The 22,469-nt window shown below is 43.0% G+C and overlaps 1 long non-coding RNA gene across 1 annotated transcript; it reads right to left on the bottom strand.

The window, feature by feature from the left end:
* Window positions 1-9,119: 9,119 nt before the first annotated feature.
* Window positions 9,120-22,140, bottom strand: LOC132369933 (uncharacterized). Its single transcript, XR_009504490.1, has 3 exons — window positions 22,034-22,140; window positions 10,633-10,677; window positions 9,120-9,156 (listed from the first exon to the last, which is right to left on the bottom strand). It is a non-coding gene; the product is annotated as an uncharacterized LOC132369933 (long non-coding RNA).
* Between the last annotated feature and the right edge of the window lie 329 nt (window positions 22,141-22,469).

Genomic DNA, 22,469 nt, shown 5'->3' with positions numbered 1-22,469 from the left:
CATTTGACGCTTAAACCAAAAACATTAGCCAAGTACTGTGAGGTATATAATCTATTTAGAAGCAGGGTGTATTAGCAATAGTAGCACAAGAGATAAGAAGGGGCAAATAAAAGTATACTGTGTGAGGTCGCTACATTTTATGTGAAGTGGTATAAAGTTAATTCATTATCACAGGTAGACTGATATGTTTATTTTAATCCCTGGAGCAACTGCTAAAAATTAAAACAAAGAAGCATAGCTAAAAAAGCCAATAGAGAAGATAGAACGGAATACTACAACACATTTAATAGATCCAAAAAAAGGAAGGAAAAGAGGGAAATAAGAAAGAGAGCATGAATGGGCCAAAGAGAAAACAAATAGCAAGATGGTATAATTAGACCCAGCTAAATCACTGATTACTTTATATCTAAATAGACTAGACAGTCTAATAAAATGAACAATACTGCCAGATTGGATTTTAATGAGACCCAATTAAACAATGTTTATGAGAGACACACTGTAAATATGAAGATGCATACAAGCTAAAAGGAAAAGAATAGAAAAAGACAACCATGTAATGATTAATTGTGAAAACGCAGGAGTGGCCATATTATCAGACAAAGTCAAGAACAATTGTAAGGTATAAAGCAGGACATTACCTAATGACAAGAAAGTCAATTCATTAAGAAGATGTAAAATTCCTGAATGTATATATACCCAATAACAAGCTTCGAAATACATGAGTGCAAAACTGATAGAACTGAAAGGAGAAATAGACAAATCCACAATAAGAGTTGAAGAAGTTTACCCTCCTCTCTTAAGAATTGATGGATGTTATATAAACATATAACATAAACATATAAAACATCAGAAAAGATATAGAGGACTATCAACAAACAACATAACTGGCATTTTATCAAATACTAATCAACAGTTGCAGAATATGTATTATTTTCAAATGTACATGGAACATTCACCAAAATAGACCATAAGCTGGGCCATGAAACACATCTCAATACATTTCAAAGGATTACAATCATAAAGAGGGTATTCTTTGACAATAAGAGAATTAAAATAAAAATCAAGAACAAAAAGATCTCTGGCCAATTTAAATATTTTGAAATTAAGCCATACACATCTAAATAATCCATGAATCAAAGAAGATATCACAAGAAAAGAAAATATTTTGACCTGCTGATAAAACCACAACATATCCAAATTTGTGAGATTTAGCTAAAGAAGTATTTACAGTAAAATTTATGGTCTTAAATGCTTATATGAGGAAAGAAGAAGGCCTAAATCAATTACCTAAGCCTCCATCTTAAGCAACTAGGAAGAATAAATTATACCTATTGTAAATAAAAAGAAATGATAAAGAGTGTAATAAAAAGTAGTGAGTAATAGTTTTCAGTAATAATAATCAGTGAACTAAAAAGTAGACAATAGAGAAAATCAACAAAGCCAAAAGTTTTATTTGGAAAGAGTAATAAAACAGATAGACCTCTAGCTAGACTAATCAAGAAAAAAAGAAAACACAAATTACCAATATCAGGAAGGAAATGTAAGACACAGTCGTAGACTCTATCTATAATCATTAAAAGACAAATAAAAGACTATATCTAATAACCTCATGTCAATAAATTAGAAAATTTTTAATTGACAAATTCTTTAAAAGACACAAATTATAAAAATCACAAAATAAAAAGTATAAGATATGAATAACTATCTGCTAAAGAAATTAAATTTGTAATTAAATGCCTTTGCCACAGGAAACTCCAGGTCCACATGACCTCATTTATGAATTCTATCAAACATTTAAGGAAGAAATAATACCAACATTATACAAACTTTTTCAGAAAATAGTGGAGGAGGGAACACTTTTTAACTCATTTTATGAGTCCTGCATAACTCCAGAAAGGGTTAAGGTTAAGGACATTGCAAGGAAGGAGTTACAGACCGATATCCCTCCTGTGCCTATATGCAAAATTTCTTAACTAAATTAATGTAATATTTTAAAAGGATATAATACATTATTACCAAGTAGAGTTTATCTCAGCTATGTAAGATTTGTTTAACATTAGAAAGATTGCAAGATACTAGGCCAATATACAAAAATCAATTGCATTCACGTAAAAGAACAACAAACCGTTGGAAAATAAAATGAAAAACTCAATATCACTTACCTTAGCATCAAAAAATTGAAATACTTAGGGACAAAGACAATGAAAGATATTTAAAATCTCTATGTAGAAAGCTACAAAATCCTGTTGAGAAATACTAAAGATCTGAATAAATGATATTTCATGTTCAAGAATGGGAAGATTCAACATTGTTAAGATGTCAGTTAATCTATGGAAATATCACAATAACCATCCCAGTAGTCTTTTCAGGGGGGAGAGTATAAATTGACAAGCTGATTCTAAAATTTATGTGGAAACGCAAAGGTCCTAGAATAGTCAAGTAATCTTGCAAAAGTACATAGTTGAATGGCTTACACCACCTGATTTCAAATCTTTTATAAAGCTACAGTAATCAAGACAATGTGGTGTGGGACTTCCCTGGTGGTCCAGTGTTTAAGAATTCGCCTTACAATTCAGGGGACACGGATTCGATCTCTGGTCGGATTCGATCTCTGGTCGGGGATCTAAGATCCCACATGCTGTGCTGCGGGGCAACTAAGCCCGCGCACCGTGACTACTGAGCCGGCACTCTCTGGAGCTCACGCACTGTAACTAGAGAAGCCCGTGCACCGCAACGAAGAGGCTGCGTGCCACAACGAAATATCCCGCATGCCGCAGTGAAGATCCAGTGTGCTGCAACTAAGACTCAGTGTAGCCAAATAAATAAATAAATAAATATTAAAAAAAAAATACAACATGGTGTAAGAATAGAAAAATAGATCAATGGAACAGACAGGGAATAGAGAAATAGATCCAAACATATATGGCCAATGAAGTTTTCATATCCGAGCTAAGGCAATTCAATGGGGAAAGAAAAAAATCTTCATTTTTAAGGTGCCAAAATAACTGGGTATTTATATGGGGAAAAAATGAATCCTGACACTACCTTACAACATACCCCAGAATTAGTTCACTGCAGATCATAGACCTAAATTTAAAAGCTAAAACTATATAGCTTCTAGAAAAAAAAATAGGAGAATATCATTCCTAATTTGAGAAAGGTAAAGATTTCTTAGAAAAGACACAGAAAGCACTAGCCATAAAAGAAAATTTAATCAGTTGGATCTTATAAAAATTAACCATTTAAGATACCATTTAAAAAGTCAATAGGAAAGCCATATACTGGAAGAAAAATGCATAAAATTGTACACTTTGGAAAACTGTTAGTTTGAGAACTTTAGGAAATCTCTCCTGGCGCCCACTCCAACCCTATCTACCTTACAGACCCTCAGAGTGAGCTTTTTAAAAGGGAAACCTGACTGTGTAACTTCCCTACTTAACACATTTCAGTGGACTCCGTTGCCCTTAAGATAAAAGTTCAAATTAATAGGCTTAGAGAGTCCTTGACAATTAGGCCACTGCTTACCTCTCCAGTTCCTTCTCAGGCTTTTTTTTACTGTCACTCCTATATCCCTCAGCCCTTGTCGCAGTAATGCTGCATAGCAAACCATCCCCACATTCAGTGGCTTGAACCCTCCATCATTTATTCTCATGGATCTGAAGGTCAGCTGGAGCAATTCTGCTTCTGGCTGTGGCAGCTGGGTTGGGTGATCTAGACTGGGCTTGGCTGAGTGGTTCTACCTTTAGATGCAGTTCTGTGGATTGGCCTGAAGACACTGCTGCATGTGTTTTTCATCCTCCTTGGACCAGCAGAGCAGCTGGGGCATGTTCTTCTTATGGCAGTGGCAGAAACTCATGCAGGTGAGTGGAACACCCAATGCCTAAGACCTAGGCTCTTAAGATGCCTCTTAAGATTGGCACTCTGACACATTTACCAATTTCATGACCAAGTCAAATTCAACACAGAAAGACGTACTCTTCATCCTACCCAGGGCAAGGTTGAGCCAGCAGAGAGTGAAGTACTGGGACCAGTAGTTCAATTTATTCCAAACCCCTATGCTCCAGACAAATAGAACCACTTTCAACACCCCTCCACGGTAGCACATGCTCCTTTTCCTGCCCTCAGATATCCCATTCTTTATAGACTGCCACCCTCTCACCCACTCTTGACTCCTCCTTGCCCCTCCCTGAGTCCAGGCCAGGCCAGGCACCCCTGCTATGTTACCCTGTACTTCCCTCTCATGGCTCTTACTACACAGCACTTAGCTGTTCACTTGTCTGTAAACCAAACCCTTTATCCCCTTCAAAGGTGTAGATCTTGTCCTTGATATATGAACTAGGGATGGGGAAAGTTTGTTCCTGTGTATGATCTGTAGTTCCTGGAAATAGAACACTGGGCATTTCATGTGTTGGGCCTGAAACATTTGGAAGGTTTGGCATACATTTTTCTTTGGGTTACAGACAGAAACTAAGCATAATGAATTCCTGTTGCTTTTGTTTGCCCACATCTCTATGGCCTTTAAAAAATAATAGCAGCTGGCCTTTGGGGAATAACTCCTGTGACACTGTATACAGACAGGCCTCCCCTGTGTCTTCTGTCCCCTTGGTCAAGGTTGAACTAATCGAATGTTCTCACCCAACAGGTGAGGAACCTGATGGGAAAATAATTTGAAAAGGCCTTTCTCCAAGACAGTTCTTTGATGTACTGCCCATTTCCCAGAGCTATGGGATTCCTGCTCTCCAGATTCCCAGAGCTACTGGGGTTTCTACTCCTGAAGAAGTTCTTATGTTTAGCTTTTCCTGGGGTTCTCTAGGCTATCATAAGTCCTTTCAATAAATGCTAGCATTTCATTTTAATTAAGTTAGCCAGAGTCAATTTCTATTACTTATTATTTAAAAAAAATATATAGTTGATGTTTCAACAAGATGCTCAAAACTTCAGACCCTATTGTATATCTTCTCTCTTCTTCTGGTTCACCAGGAAGTGGGTAGGGAGCTTGCCAGCTCTTATTTAGGGTTAATTGACCTTTGAGCTCTTGTAAAGCTCATTCTGAAAGGCAAATCTCTGGATAATTTAAGGCTGTCATCAGCTGGGAATCTCTACGTGTAGGCATCTTTGCTTTGCCAAGGAGAGAAAGAAACTTCCTGTGGCAGCTGGAGTAATAAGTGGCTACTGTGTACCAAGTCCTGCACATTAAAAATCTACCCCCATAATTATACTTGCAGAGCAGGTCTTTTGAGTATTCTTAGAGCTTTGAGGAAGGAGATAGTCACTAGAAATTACTAGGGTTGGTGAGCTAGAAGATGGCCTGGGAGCCATCGTGTTGCATATTCAGTTAAATCTCTCTGGTGAGGAGCCTCTCATTGTTTCATTGACTCATCTATCACCTATCTATCTATCTATCTATCTATCTATCTATCTATCTATCTATCATCTATCGTTAGACTTGACCGAACTTTCATGGGCCCTGGGCATTTTCACATTCTCCATAAGCTAGACAGTATGTAACATGGTAGTTAGCCCAGCTTGCTGAAGAGAAGACCTGAGGCACGTTTCATCATGGGCTAATACTCACTTTGTGCTGAAGCTCCCACTTGTTGGGTGACACTGGAGAACAAAAGCATCCACCCATTAGTTCCTGCATGTCATGCATGTAAAAACAAATTATGGAATCCTGTTCTAATTTGGGACAGAGGACACCTCTAGTTTATTCTTAATTGTCCTTCTATGCAAATTTTTCTTTTCCTTTCTAATTTGTCATGTGAGAAAAGTTAAATTAGCCTGAACATGTGGGAACAGACTCTACTAATTTTGAGTTCTTCACTTCCTTCCCTTAGGCATTTAATCAGTTCTGTTTTTTGGGGAAGATTTGTTTGGCAAGTCGAAGAGAAGATAACAAGACTGAGGGATGGGGGAGGTAGGTTTTTAAATGTAGAAGTACAAAAGGTGCTTAGGATGGAAAGCACATTCTCTACAGCTATATCTTACCATAATTGAAGATTTAAAGCAAGGTGGATTTGATTTGAATCATGAGGCTGCAATTAAATTTATTTTTCTTAGAAGTACACTCTTAGTACATGATATAGTCTTAATGCTTGCTCTTCACAACTAACTTGGAGAAAGCTTCATATTTCATTATGAATATATTTCTTTATAAAGAGTATGTTTCATTAATGGAAAGATTTTTGAGAGGCAACAAGGTATAATAGGAAAAGCATTAGGTTTTTAGAAGACCTGGATTCTTGTTCCTCTCCCTGGTTCTTATCTGCTGGGGTGACTTCACATAAGCCCCTTACCTCTCTGAGCCACAATTTTATCTTTCATAAAAGAATAACCTTGGCTCCACCCTGCCTAACCTACAGGGCCGCTGAGCTCAATGAAGGGAAGGTGCTTGGTAAATGGTAGCTACTCATAGGCTTTGCAGGATGGGTTAATTAGGAGCAGGGCCCACCATTCCCAGCAGCCACTGACCAACTTGGCTTGGACAGGGTTCAGGGAACTGGACTAGTCTGGAATGTGGTAAGGACCACAGCCATAAGTTCACCTGGGAAGGGCTTCCTGACTCCACAGCTCTGATGTATGTCACTATGTACATAATGGGAGGGTAAGCTGGCATTGCTTTTGGGGGGCAGTTTGGCACATTCTTTATTAAAATTAATATAATTGCACTTACACTTCTAGAAACCTATCCTGCTGAGATATCTGCACAAGTGCATAAGAAATAACCATAGTGGTTATTGACTATTACTGATTGCCAGGTTCTAGGTTCTATATAGGTATTAATTCATTTAATCCTCACAACAACCCTCTGAGGTTATTAACCCCATTTTTTTTAGGTAGGAAACTGAGGCACAGAGAAGTGAAGTAAACTTCCCTGGGTCACAGAACTGGTAGATGGCCATCTTAGTCTTGATCTTGAGCTGCTATAACAGAATACCATAGACTGGATAGCTTATTAACAACAGAAATTTATTTCTCACAGTTCTGGAGTCTGAAGCCTAATATCAAGGTGCCAGCGTGGTTGAGTTCTGATGAGAGCTTTCTCTCTGATTCATAGATGGCTACCTTCTGGCTGTGTCCTCAGATGGTGGAAGGGGCAACAGAGTGGTCTGTTAGGGCACTAACCTCATTCAGGAAGGCTCCACCCTTATGACCTAGTCACCTCTCGTAGGCCTCATCTGCAAATTCTATCACACTGGAGATTAGGCTTCATCACATGAATTTTGGAGGACACAAACATTCAGTCTGTAGCAATGGCTCACCTGAGATTTGAAGCTGAACAGTCTGACTCCAGACACTATATGTTCAGACACTATGCAGGTGTGAATCCAAGTTTTGTAGAGTCTGAAGCTCATTCAATTTTAGAGCATCTCTTTAAAAAAAAAATTTACAAGTCAGGCACAAAAATGAATATTTATATACAATGAGAAAAAACTTACAAAAATTATGCATTCTAAAAAGGTAACAAATAACAAAAGCATCACAAAATTCAGAAAAGTAACATAATATTTTTATTAATTTGAGTATGATGCACTCTTACTATGCTTTCTTTCCTACCTTTTAGTTTTAGCTACATACTCTTTGATCACTCCTTATTCATATGATGACAATTTTGAAATTTTTTTAATAAAGAGAATAAGAAGATAATTCAGTTGTTTCTATAGCATGGTAAATTGAAATTTGTTTTTTTATTGTTATTGATAGCTTTGATGCATAAAATGTGCTGCTTCCCACAGACATACTCACTGTTTGTAGTACTTGTACACATTTGGGCCCTATAAAGACAGCAGTTTTAATATATTCTATTCTTTATGATTCTCATCAAAAAAGAAATAAAAAACATGGTACATTTATAGGAGTCTATATATGCTGCATTATCAAGTATGTTTCTAACAGATTTTGGTGAGAAACAAAACCCTTTTCATACCTCTGATGACTGGACGAATTTTCTACAAACTAGCTTCTGGCTCTGTGCATTTCAGACCATTTCCCTTCCACTCCCTACATAATTCTGTCCTGTTATCCTCACACATGTTTTTACTGAATAATGATCTATGGCCCTGTACTTTTGTATCTTGACCCCTGTGAGTTGGCACTGCGGGTAGTAGGAGTATTTCTGGAAGCTATTCTTACACTGTGCAGCTAGCAACTACTTACACACACCCCACTAAATGCAGCCCCTGGAAGGAGTCTCGGTAACGAGGGACCAGAAGCACATTTGCCACATATAACTATATGAGAAGAATGCTCAGCACAGCTTCTTTTTAACGGTGAAAAATCAAGTGAACCTGATTGGCCATCAGTACAGGACTGGTTGGAATATGAGCTGTCCCTATAATAGAATCCTTTGCAGGTCTTAGGAGAAATGAACTAGATGTCCAGATGTGATGAGGGAAGGTGTCCTTCACCTCACGGCGAAGTAGGAAACACAAGTTGCAGGACAGCATGTTATAATCCTGTTTGTATATTTTCAAAAATTGGTATACTTGTAAATGGACAGACACATTTTGGAAGCATATGAAAGAAACTGTAAGGAGTGACAGCCTCTGGGGAGTCTAAACTGAGAATTGAGGGGGTAAGGAGGAAAATTTTTAATTTTCACCTTCTGGTTTTCTGTTCTGTTTAAATTATTTGACTTTGAGTCTATGTTATACACATTCACTTGCAGATGACAGAACCCCAACTCAAAAGATTAAGGGAAAAGGGGAAATGTGTTAATTCACACAACTGTGGCTAAGGACACCAGGCAGTGCTGGATCCAGGTGCACAAAATGTGTCGGCAGGAATCTGACTTTCTGCATCTCTTGGTTCATATTTCTTGCTCTTTGGCTTTATCCCGAGGCAGGCTCTCCCTTTGTAATGGCCAATGGCCTCCAGCCACTCCAGATTTGCCCTTTTCTCAGCTCAGCAATCCCAGTGAGAAGAAAGAGAGTTCCTCTTTCCTAAAGGTTCCAATAAAAGTCTGGAGTTGACTCTCCTTGAATCAGTTCTGTGCACATGTCCACCCCTGAACCATTCACTGAGGCTAGAAAGAAGAACTGGGCTGAACTCACCTTCCAGATCTGAAGGTGGGTCAGTTTCACCCAAACCATGTGGGCTGAGCGTTGTGGGAGGAAGGAGAAGGGATTCTACCAAGGAAAATTGAGGTGCTGTTATCTAAAGACAAAAAAAGGACACCGACAGACAAGAGCAGCCATCTACCACATATGCATTCCATTTACAATTTCAATGTGAGAGAATTTCCAAAAGAAACAGTGTGGATAGTCAGGGGGAAATCTCAGAGCAAGTGAAATCTCTCACTCTTTTGCTAGTAAAGCAAAATAGAAATTATTGAAGACAACAATTGAACACAGAGTAGAGAAAATTCCTTTTTGCTATCTTTCCAAAATAAGTTAAAGTTGCATGTGTTTGCTGGAAGAATTAGGCTGATTGAATAATTAGTGGTTAATGTTGAGTTGAATTAAATAAATTATAGTATATCATATGATGGGAAATATGCAGCCATTAAAATGATGTAGTAGATGAATATTGATATGGAAAAATTCCCTACAGTGACTGTGTGGGAAAATGCACGTTGCAAAACAATATTAATGACACAATCTCACACTTTAAAAAATGTGCCTATATGTATGTAGAGTAGAGAGATTCAAAACTCAAAGCTAGTGTTTCTTGACAGGCTTTTCTGGGTTTATATGTCATGAATGGCTTTTATTTTATTCTCTTTCCATATTTGTGTTTTCTGAGCTTTCTCCAATGAATATTTATTACCTTTTTAAACATAATTTAAATTTTTATCAAAGTTATTGCCTACTTTAAAAAGTCAAGCAGTCCTTTATAATAAAGGACTTATAATAAAGCTTCCCCTTCTTCACCCAAGTCCTCATTTCCAGAGGCAACCACTTTTAACCCTTTTAGATGCTGCTTCTAGCACTTCTATTTTTCTAAATCACTTGTTAGTATTGCTATTCTTGATTTTCCTGATCTATATATCATATGTTGACTTCCTAATAAGAAAGACGAAGATTCAACTCTGATATAGCACCCTCACCCGTATGGCTTAAATCACCACTTTTATTAAATTCATATTTGTTGTTTCCATGATTGGGACCATGTAAATATTGTTCACTGCTGAGCCAAGTAGTGTATTTACATTTCATTTCCTAAATACCCATTCCTTTTACAGAGTCCTTCCTCCTTCCCTTTCTTCCATTTTCTTCCCTTCTTTCTTTCCTTCCTTCCTCCCTTCCTCTCTCTCCCCTCCCCCACCCCTCTGCCTTCCTCCCTTCCTTTCTTTTTTTTTTCTTTTAGATTGTTGTTTTAGTCTCTGTCTTCCAGAAATCTGTCCCTTAATATCTGATGGACATCTAGGAGAGAGGCTCAGAACTGCTGATTAGAAATTCTCTGCTTGTCAGCGTGACTTGCCAGCTGCTGGACTTCACTATAGGCAGATTTGGTAAGACCTGGCTATCTCACTGGGACTCCTCCTGTGCATTATGTTTTAATTTAAGGAAAAAACATTATTTTAATAGGGAAAGACAATTACTCTCCACTTAAATCAAACCTCACCTCATTAAGACAAAATGGCTTCAAGAGCACATACATCCGAGCACTAAAAGCTTTCTGATTACTCACAAGAAAATGTCCAGTAAGCACGACCAACTTCTGGAGCTCTGGGCTCTAAAAAACAATGAAAATACATTCCCTGAGGACATCATATCCGTGTCACCTCTGAAGTTGCCTCATATATTACCATGGCTACAACTTTCTACTCTGAAACTATTATGCCTGCTGAAAGCTAGGTGGTTTTCCCTTTGTGAATTAAAAATATGATTAATAAGCCTGATTTTTTGTCCACCATGATTCAGCACTTCCTAGGTGCCAGGCTTTGTGTCAGATGCTTCTAACACAATATTTCATACCTGCACAATCCAAGGGATGTCATTGACTTTGTGGCCTTATGGTGGCCACCTGGATTTGTGTAGTGCACAACCTGAGCAGCAATACATGACTTAAACCCTCCCAACAATTCTACAAGGGAGTTATTGTCCAGATAATTAGACAGATGATGAAACCGTGGTTCAGAGAGGCTACGTCGTTTGCTGAAGTTCCCTAGCTGCCAAGTGTTGGAGCTAAGATTCCAGTCCCCAAACTGCCTGATTCTGAAGCCAGTGCTCTTCTCAGGATTCTATTTTCACTGTGGCAGGGGGGCCAGGATGGGGTGGGATGGAGAGGCTGGGGGGTGTACGACCACATCAGCCATTCTCATCAGGTGCTGCTCTGCCCCAGCAGTCGCTCCCTGGTCTGGACCTTGGGGTGCCTTGCCGTGGTAGGGAAGTCCTTCAGAAAGTCTTTATCTTTTAAACTCTGGCTCCAAGATGATTGTCCTGCTCAATATGTGTCTTCTTTCCATGACTCCTGAGGCTGAGACAGGCATATGTTAACACAGTGCCCTCACTCCCCTTTGCAGTCAGACCAATAGAGGGGTTCTGTGTCTTGAAGGAGTGAGTCCCTTCAAGAAGACTCAGAAGGCTCAGTATGATGTTGTCAAGAGGGTCAGGGAGGTGGGACAGAGAGTCATGCTTGGGCTGGGGACAGCATCTAGGAAGGAACTTGGATGCAGTCATGGCTGTAAGGGTGCAATTTCTCTCTCAAGTCCTCCAAGCCACGAACAGTAAAGTAGCTGCCCTGTTACAGAGCCTCTCCCTTGGGGGTGGGGGGGAGGTTGAGGGATCACCTGTGCGTGACCGAGTATGCTTGAGCATCTGTGTGTATGCGTGTGGTGTTTACAATACTTGTGCATATACAGACGTCCGGAGATAGAGTTTTGAATAACTGTGATGGGGGTTAAAATCCATGAACCCCAACTTTTATATGAATGGGATGCACGCGTGTGCGTGCATACACACATACACACAAACACACGTGCACACACACAGCCTTACATACCCATGTCTCTTTGCACACGAGGTTTGTTTTGCCCCCGATCCCCGATCCAGGCAGATTTGAAGGTTTTCATTTTCCTTTCTGTTTCTGTTGACCTGTTCTCAAGCTTCTGGGTAGTAACAAACACTTATGTTCTTACAATAGCAAGATAACTGCTAGTTACGTTCTTCCTACTCCAAGCCAGACACTGTGCTCAGTCCTTTACATGCATTATCTCATGACCCTTCCCAGGAACCCTAGGTATAATAGGTATTATACCTAATTTACAGATAAGGAAATTGAGACTCAGAGAGAAGTAATGTTTCTAACCAGCTGAACACACATCCAAACCCAGATCTGATTCCAAATATGGGCTCATTCCAATGGCTGAATTAATTCAACAAATATGTTTTGAGCACCTACTGTGTGCCAGGCACTGTACAGCCAGGATCTTGCAAGAGGGGCGTGATTCATGGGGATATAGCAATGAATGAAATAGAAAAAAATCCCTGACCCCACAAAGCTTATATTCTGTAAGGGAAACAGATAAACAAGTTAAATAGTAAGCTATATCAAGTGTAAATAATAATCAGGGATAAGGAGGAAAAAAACAAAACAGGGAAAGAGAATAGCAACAGTTTGGAGTGGCTGAAACTTCAGATACAGTGACCAGGGAGAGTCTCACGGAGAAGGTGACATTTGCGTAAAGACCCAAAGGAAGTGAGGGAGCAAGCCATGAAGTTATCTAAGGGAAAAGTATTCCAGGCAGAGGAAACAGCCAGTGCAAAGGTCCACGGGGGCATGTCAGCTGCGTTTAAAGAATATTGAGAAAACCAGCAAAGATAGAGCAGAGGCCATCTAAGGGAGAGCAGTGAATATCATGCTTCTTTCAGTGATGAAATAAAAACCTGTGTTATCATTGCAGTACCTCTGACAAAGCATTTCCACCACATTCCACCTTTCTCTACACTCCACACGGCGTCTACAGTCTGGCTTCTTTCACTGAAGTCTACAGAGATTGGAGGCTGGGTTTTGTCCCCAGAAAAGGTGGGAGGGAACCTCTCGATTTCCACTGATATCCACTTCAGCTGAAGGAACCTGCAGGGTTAGTGGGTGGAGGGAAGGTCCAGTGGGGGACAGGAAAGCCTCAACCCTCTCATTGCAATGGTGTTGCCCTCAAGTAACTTGGCAGTCAGCCCAGCAGCAGCCTTGCAGGTCCCTGCACAATTATACCTCTGTAGCCCTGCCTTTCTCTTCTTTGTTGGAGCCAAAAGAGAAGCTCTGTATAATTCTTAAGACCACGTATTTAGCTAACCTGCTCTGGCCTAAGTGACATTTTATGAGGAATTAATCTAACGGCTGATCATCCTTCACACCCTGACAGTGGTTCATGGGTCCCAGGGAGACCTCACTGTGGACCCAGCCTCCCCATTCTTGGCAGGGCCTGGGCCTGGGCTGGAGACATGGCTCCAGATGCGAGCCGAGTCTGGGGGTCTTGGAGGTCATAAGGAAATCAGAGCCAACACAAAGGAAATCAGACACAGAGAAAAAAACACATTGAATTTTTTGAGGAAATTGTTTTTTGCCTCTCATGTCTAGCTCCCTTTAATTTGGAGGAACTCTGTATGAGTTAGTTACTGGCAATCAACTCAGTATTTTCCATCCATTAATCAATACATATTCAATATTAAAGAATCCAATTTGGGGATGGCTAGTGGCACTGGATAGCCACAGTTCCAGAAGGTGTGCTGTGCCTCTACCTTCTTTCTGGGAGTTCCTTCCTCTAAGCTGCCTCTGTGGCACCTTGTGACTCCCATCTCCCTTTCATAAGGGGATTGGTCACCTCGCCTGAGGACAGACAGTCCATACTCTAAGCATCAACCTATGAGGTGGTCTAAGGCCCAGCAAGGTCAAGGATGACTAGTCAGATTGTTTCACTGGGAGAATTTGATGTCAAAGCCTGGTTGAAGGAGATAAAGGGACAAAGAGAGGCAGAGACAGAGTAGCTGAGGCTTGATTAGAGGAGGTAGCAGGAACTGGTTACAGCATGTGCTGGACTCTGGAGGGCCTCCCTCTTTCTTCCACTGTTCTCTCTCCATTTCTCTCTAATCCTTTTTGCCAACTTTTCTTCCTCCCATCTCCAAACTCTGCTTACCTTAATGTATTCATACATTCCAGTGACAAAAGGGAAGAAGAGGAGAGAGGTCTGCTCCCAAATTATGCAATCTCTGGACTTACATCACTCTAGTTGGAAACTCCAGCAGAAGAAAAGAGCTCTCTCCTGGAGCCCATATATAAAATCCCAGGGAAGGCCCCTGATTGGTCTGTGTGGATCACATGCCCCTCTCACTTGGCAAATTACCATGGCCAGGGGGATGGGTTATTTGATTAGTCTGGCTTAGGCCACATGCCTAGACCAGCAGCCAGGCAGGCAGCCCCCGTGAATCACAAGAAATGGAAGATGGGCACAATTAAAAGACCTCACCACTGTAGTTACCAGAAGAAAAGGATGGGTGATGATGGCCATACACAGACCTATATGTCGGCTGTCCATGTCTGATAATCCACCCTGTTCTAGGCACCTGTGGGAAAGGTAGTATAGGTACAGTCTTCCCCTGTATTGGAAAAGATGGCAAACTCAACAGAGAAAACTATTAGCACTTATAAAACAACTGGAGAATTGGGATTCCTGAGAGTCAAGGGTATTGTCTAGTCATTAACTTGGCTCCATGTCACTTGCCCCATCTGATTCAAAAGCACCTCACTCAGTGCTGTGAGGAAAGCCTGTGGGAGGAAGGTCAAGACCACTTCTGTATCACCCCTGAGCAAATTCTTAGGCTTTGGTCTCCTGACAATTTGAGAAAAAGAGGTAGGTGGGGTAGAGGGAAAATGGTGCAGAGATATCACTGTCCTCACCCAAAGCCATCCAGGAAAGTTCAGGTGACCTAGACCAGCAGTCCCCAACCTTTTTGGCACCAGGGACTGGTTTCGTGGAAGACAATTTCTCCACGGACGGGGGTGTGGGGAGGATGGTTCAGGCGGTAATGCAAGCGATGGGGAATGATGGGGAGCAGCAGATGAAGCTTCGCTTGCTAGCTCACCCACATTCTGTGAGTGAGCTAGAGGCTCACTCCTGCTGTGAGTCCCGGTTCCTAACAGGCCACGGACTGGCCCAGGGGTTGGGGACCCCTGACCTAGATGACTCTGGACCAATGGAAGATTGTCTGCCAGGGTAGCCTTACCGGGGTGGGAGATAGGGTATGAGGAAATGCTTCCAAGAACATGGGCTCAGGGGTCAAACAAACCAGGATCTTGTACAAGGGGGGTGAAGTGGAGGTTCCCTCATTAGCGCAGACCACTAACTGTGGGCCCAACTCCTAGAAAGAAGGGCTGAACTGAGGATGGGAGGGGCATGGCTACAGCTTTATGGGTGGGGGAGAAGAAGGCAGGAGAGGTGCAGGGCATGAAGAATAGTCTGGCAAGTTCCACCCTTGGAGTCACAGTTGAAAAAACTTATAGATACACCTCAGAGGATGTCAGGAATGAAGACCTAGGCCCAAATGACAAAAGGAAGAGCTGGATTATGAGGAAGAAGATGGAGCTCTGTCTAGAATACCTTAATAGGAGAATAATGGAGAATAATAGACATCTCTGACTCAAGTGAGCGCCTCTGGACTAAGTGACACCCTATTGATAGAAGACAACGGTACTTGGGTATTATTAGGAGGAAGGACCACATTATCAGGTCCAGGAAGAAATGGAGGAGCCCTTTGGAAGTGGGAGAATTGAAGGCCAAGAAGCCTGGAGAGGTCCACACATGGGTCTGCAGACCAGAAGGGGCTTTGACCTGGAAACTTAAAACAAGAACTTTTATAAAACATCTTTTATGTGCCAAGTTTTGTACCTTCAATTATTACTCAGTGTAAGTGCGTGCCTCCTGTACACTCCAGGAGTAAGGTCATGGGGCAGTGGTGGGGAGGAGGCGGCCAGGCGGGCCTGGGTACCAGGGTTCAGTGAGCAGGCAGGTGAGGACCTGTCCTGAGAAGGCAGGAAGGTGGTTGGAGGGGGGGACCATGCATGAACTTAGGCTCCAAACCTCATTGAAGTGAAGAACCATTGGCCTTCACTTACAAAACACAAATTTAAATAAAAAATTATTAAGAATTTCAAGATAGAGGCTGAATAGCATTCAGCCCCAAGCATGGCCCTTCTAAGTATGGATTTCTGTGTATCTGCACTGGTTGCAGGCCTGGGAAGCTGGCCCTACTCAAGCACAGCAGAGGTGAGAATTTTAGTGCCTGAGAAGCTGGTCCCAGAATTCTTGGGGAATGAATTATATTTGAGTTGGAGGCAATATCCCAGGGGCATGGGTGTTGGCAAGAACCCAGGTGACAGAGGACAAAGCTAAACTGTTCTGAGTGAGTTCAGGAGAACAATTGTTCCTTTATTTCAGAGAGGAGCAGGGAGAGGTGTGCCCATGAGAAAGTGTGAGGCTGGTGACCACATGAACGGGTAGGGAAGACTAGTGGAGACAGGTCCCTGGTGGGATGGTGGTTGGGGGAACTTTAAAGTGCTGGGATGTGTAATTTGTGTTGAATTTGAAGTTCTTTACAAGTCTGTGGTTACACCTCTTTTCCATCTCTCCCCTCCAGCTTACCCTGATTGGGGAAAATCTTCTGTACCCACAAATGCTTAGAAGGAGTGGTATGTGTGTGTTTGTGTGTGTGTACATGGGTAGGTTGAGGAGGGAGTTGAGTTTCACATCAGATTCAAAGACCAGAGTAGGAAGAAACAGAAGCAAGAGTCTTGAGAATGTAACTCCCCCAACCCTGGGAATCTGAGACATGCTAGGGAGGGCTTTGAACTTCCATGAGATGTTGAAGCAGGAGAGGGGGCGTCCAGGCCAATCTTATACAGATCTCCAGGGGCTGTATGACATGCGGGCCAAACAAATCTTCGTAGTCTAGGATCAAAGTAATCCTGAACTTCTAAGTAGTGGTGGTGTTGGTGATGATGATGATGATGATGATGATGATGATGATGATGATGGTGATGGTGATGCTGGTGGTGGTACTGATGATGAAGGCGATGATAATGATGATGAGGGTGATGATGATTAGATCAAACACTGTTCAATATCATTCTCATACCATCCCATCAAAAAGGGACTCTTTATCCCTTTTTTTAAAAAAATTTATTTTATTTATTTATTTTTGGCCGTGTTGGGTCTTCGTTGCTGCGCACAGGCTTTCTCTAGTTGCGGTGAGCAGGGGGCTACTCTTTGTTGCAGAGTGCAGGCTTCTCATTGTGGTGGCTTCTCTTGTTGCAGAGCACAGGCTCTAGGCACACAGGCTTCAGTAGTTGTGGCTCATGGGCTCTAGAGCGCAGGCTCAGTAGTTGTGGTGCACGGGCTTAGTTGCTCTGCGGCATGTGGGATCTTCCCGGACCAGGGCTCGAACCCGTGTCCCCTGCATTGACAGGTGGATTCTTAACCACTGCACCACCAGGGAAGCCCTATCCCTCTTTTACAAATGAAGGTACTGAGGCACAGAGAGGTTAGGTAACTTGTCCAAAGTCACATATCCAGTCAGTAAGACAAAATCTATTCTGACGGACCTTGGCAGGGGTTGAGGGGAGGTAATGCTGTTCCTGTAGTTTGCCTGCCAGGATGGTCTGTAGGCAGGTCCACCAATGCTGCTGTGTACTTCAAAATCCAGGGGTGCCATTCCTATTTCAGTTTATGTCAGTGCCCCCTGCAGGTGTGCAGTGCACAGCCTGAGTGGCTATAGCAGTAAAGAATTTCCTTGATATCTCAATGAGGAAGTGAGCACAGCATAGCTAATGACTCATTCAACAACAAACGTGTATGGAGACCAACTACTGGCTAGAAACTGTGCTGGGCCCTAGGGATCCAGACTAGGTGGTGCGGTTCCTGGGAGAGATGGTCATATGAGGCTGTGTTTGTATAACTGTCCATGTGAGGGGCACAGAGAGAAGGGAGCATCTCATTCTGTCTGAAGAGGGTGGCCAGAGAAGGCAGCCATACTTGTATGGAGACTTAAAGGATGAGTAGTTCACCAAATGGACCAAGAGTGATGGGAGGGTCCATTCCTGGCCAAAGAAATAGCACAAACAAAGGCAAAGAACTGTTGGTTCATGCCCAGCCTAAGGGGAAAGCAGTTGAGATATTTTAGTTTGCACTGGGGGATAGAGTAGTTTATATACATGGTTGAATAGGTAGGTGGGAATTTGGATCCTGAAACGCTTTTCATGTTATGCTAAGAGGTTAGATCTCCATACTAAAGAGGTGTGTGGTGAGGCAAGCCCCTCCATCCCCATCCTCTAAGATTAGGATTATGACACTGCAAGTAATGAGAAGGGACATGGAGAGCCTCTTATCAGGGGCCTGAGGGCAGAGTCGCTGAATCATAAACTTACCATGTGCCTACTTAATAAAGGGCCTATATTTACTAGGTCCTTTGATGAATTAGCAAATGCCTACTGGGTGGGTAGATAATGTCACAGAATGAAGTTGGCAGGTGTCAGAGCTACTGTGGAGTGGTGGGGACTCTGGTGGACTAATGCCTTCACACCCATCTAAAGGGGGCAGCCGTTACTCAGTTCCAGTCAGTTGTTGCCTTGGAGGAATGTAGGCCCAGTTTTGCTAGAGCTTCTGATTTTTCAGGAGAGGCCAGAAATCCAGATTTTTAGGTACATTTTTCTGTACCTAAAATTAGAACAACTAATTCAAATACCATATAGGTGAAACAAAACACAAACATGAGCAGGATTTAGCTAGCCACCTGGCTCCCCTATCACCCCATTCATCACCCACTCATCCATTCACCTACGTTTCCATCCATCCAACCATCCACCCCTCTATTTCTCCCTATATACTTGTCCATCCACCTATACTGTCCTCCCATCCAATAACCCACCTATCTACCCACCACACACACACACACACACGCATCTACCCACTTAGTTATCCAACTATCTATCCACCCATCCTATCCCTCTGTCCATTTCTTCCCATCTACTCATCTATCCACCTATACATCCACCCATCTGCCCACCTATACATCCACCCATCTATCCACCTATACATCCACCCATCTGCCCACATATACATCCACCCATCTGCCCACCTATACATCCACCCATCGATCCACCTACATATTCACTTGCCCCACCCCCCACACCGTACATTCACCAATTTATCTATCCACCTACCTATTCACCCATCCATCCATCCATCCATCCATCTCCCTTCCACTGTTCCTCTTAAACCTTTTCAGGATAAGACTGAAACATTCATTTTGTTCCACCTGCGCTTGGCCCTTGAAGAGTCCTATTTCCCTCCAAGTTCAAGCAAATGGTAAGTTTGTGAAGGGGTGCTAACATGAGGGAGCTTGTACCTGCCTCCTTTTACATGGAAATGTTTGCTTTCTCTTATTGTTTGCTCTGCTGCCTGAAGTAGTAGGGCATTTTTTCTCCCCTTGGATTTGAGCCCTCACAAGTGTTCCAGAACAAGATGAAACCAAGAAGAGAATTAGGTTCCCTCCCTTTTCTTGGAAATATCTTGTCACTGGGCCACGCTCACCAGGAATTATATAAGTCTTCGAAAGGAGATCAGAAATAGATTTCTCAGTGGGGATTGTAGATGTCAGTAAAGGTATTTACGGGAAATGGGTTAGGTCTGGCAAATTCTAAACTGTGATATGATGAACGTGCAATACCTCTGTACAAATAACCCTTCATTTTCTCCTTCTCCATATCCAATTGGAACTCCTCCTCCTTAATGTCCTGCTTCAACTGTCCTTCCTTACCTTACCTAAATATTTCTTCCAGCTTGAGGCTGGTGGACTGGAAAGAGGGAAGGGCAGATAAACAATATTTATTGTACTGTATGCTTGATATACGTGATGGCATTTATAGTCCTGATTTCAGTGGCATATAATTTGGCATGATCTAAATAGGAAGGCATTACTACATTTATAAACTCTTTGAGCCTCAGTTTCCTCATCTGTCAAAATGGGACAAAGCTTCCCTATCCCCTTCCTCACCAAAATGAAATATCTTCAGATGGGCTGCCAGGGTGCCTGACAACACCACTGGGACTCATCCACCTTCAAACGAATGAAAACTTTGCTGAAACGTAAATGTTCCCTGGGAGGTCTTCCCATCGTCAAATAAGCTTTTATTAGTCATTAATTCAAATGTATTAGTCAGATTAGGAGGCCCATGAGGAGATGGAGCACGAGGCAGTGCTGTTGTTGATGGAGTATGATGGAGCCAGAGAAAGGTCTGCACAGAAGCTGCAGCAGGGAACATGGGGAAGGCATGATCCCGCAGATCCTGGGGAATCTCAGGGGCAGATTAAATGCTGGTGGGGAAGGGATGGCAACAGAGGAGGGACCCCTTCTTTTCCATCTCTGGACCACGTGGTCTGCTACTGTCTCAGCTGGAACCCTTCCCTGTCTGTGAGGCATCATGATGTGTCAAGAAGAACGGTGTCATGGAGACAACTGAGCACTTCTCATCATCCATGACCCTCAGTGTCCTCTTCTATCAAAGGGACAGGATTGCTGTGAGGGCGTAAACACGGTGAATCAAGCTAATATCTGTGTGGGGATCTGTCTTCTCCTCGAGGGGCTGCTTCAGACCAGGCTGTCAATCGGGGGTTGGGCCTCTCCTGATACCAAGAACCGTAAGGCAGGGAGGGGTCTGCACATCTAGGACCAAGTGTGAGGGCAGGACAGGTGACCCGATGGCCCTACTCCCCTTCAGACTTGGGGAGTGGGAGGTGTAACAAAAGCAGCAGCCTTTCATGTTTATTTGGTGCGAAGAACTTTAAAGATATTATTTCATGTAATCTCTCAACAACCACCAGAAGTAGGGACTCTTTTGAGTCCCATTTTATAACATGGAAATGGCAGCACCACAGGGGTTACGTAATTTCCCCAAAGCCCCAAGGAGTGGGGTAATCAGGGCAGAGTAGCGGCGACAGAGACCATATGGCCCACAAAACCTTAACTATTGACTGTCCGGTCTTTTACAGAAAAAGTGTGCAGTTGCTGCTACAGCAGAACAGAGATACTGACCCCCTGATGCTTTCTCTCCCCTGCCCATGTTCTATTTTTCTTCAAAGCACTCATCCTTACCTCATGTTATATATGTATCGTATACACATGAATATGAGTACAGTATGCATGTATTTTATGTATGCACACGCAAAACCATAAAGTATACATATATGTATGTGTGTGTATATATACATGTACCTATGTATCGTTTATTATCTCACATCCACCTTGTCATCTTATTCATCACTCTACCACTTGCGCTTAAAACACCACCCTGCTCAAATTAGGTACTCAATACATGCTGGCTGAATGAAGGAGTGAAATAATTTTAGTTCCTTTTAATAATTTCTCTTGTATTCCTCTGTTATGGACTGAATGTTTGTGACTGTCCCAAGGTTCCTATGTTGAAATCCTAATCCCCAGTGTGATGGTATTAGGAGTTGGGGCTTTTAGGAAGCCTTCATGAATGGGCTAAGTGCCCTTTTTTCTAAAAGAGCCTCCAGAAAATACTCTCACCCTCTCTGCCATGTGAAAACCTAATGTGAAAACCCAGAAGAGGGCTCTCACCAGACCCTGACCCTGCTGGCACCCTGATCCCCACCTTCCAGCCTCCAGAACTCTTGAGAAATAAACTGCTGCCGTTTATACGCCACCCAGTCTACGGTGTTCTGTTAGAGCCGCCCGAACTAAGGCCCCGCTGAGTGCCCGGCCAGGGCAGCACTTTGACCACGGGATTGTTCTGGATGAATGCAGGAGTTTTGGAGACACGTTTACAAGCATATCCGAGATTGAGACCCCTCAGTAGGGGAGGGGCCCACGCTCTCACCTAAATAAATGATGCCCTTTGGCTCTGCCCCTCGCGCTGCTTCGCTTCCCTTTCCCATGAGCTCACCCTCCTCATTTCCTCTCCCCGTGGCCTCAGAAGGCAGGTGAACTGGGCAAACAGCTGCGCTGCCGGCGAGCACCAAAGGCAGGGAAATATGTGCAATTTCCTGAGGAACACGCGAGGAGAGCGCCATCCATACCGGAGAGGAAGGAGGAGTTAGGAGGCCGGCTGGCAGCTGGCTGGCTTCATTTCCCGGGGACCCGGCGGCCGGCGGAGCGCGGTGAAGTCATGGCGAAGGAGGGTCCTCCCAGGCCCTCTGGCGGGAAGCGTCTGGCGAGGGCTGAGGACCGGCTGCCGCAGTGGGAGGCAGCCCGCCTCTGGACCTTCCGGTGAAGCTCTCCTCGGCTTCTGTGGCTCTCGGGGTGTGCCGAGAAACACCCTGCCTCCGAAACCCCCGGGAGCCGATTTCAGCCCGCGAGCCTCCGGCTCCGTTTTCTCGCTGGCGCTGGAGGCGACAGGCCCGTCACAGGTGGAGCCAGTCCTCAAATTACCCACCCTTCTCTGGGGGCTGCAGAGAAAATGTAGTTCCTTTATTTGTCCATATCTACCCAGATATTTTCCCCAGGCCCCCAGCT

Source organism: Balaenoptera ricei, chromosome 8 (assembly GCF_028023285.1).
Source record: "Balaenoptera ricei isolate mBalRic1 chromosome 8, mBalRic1.hap2, whole genome shotgun sequence".
Taxonomy (NCBI): domain Eukaryota; kingdom Metazoa; phylum Chordata; class Mammalia; order Artiodactyla; family Balaenopteridae; genus Balaenoptera; species Balaenoptera ricei.
Note: the sequence above shows the minus strand (reverse complement) of the source record. Positions and strands in the feature narration are given on the sequence as shown.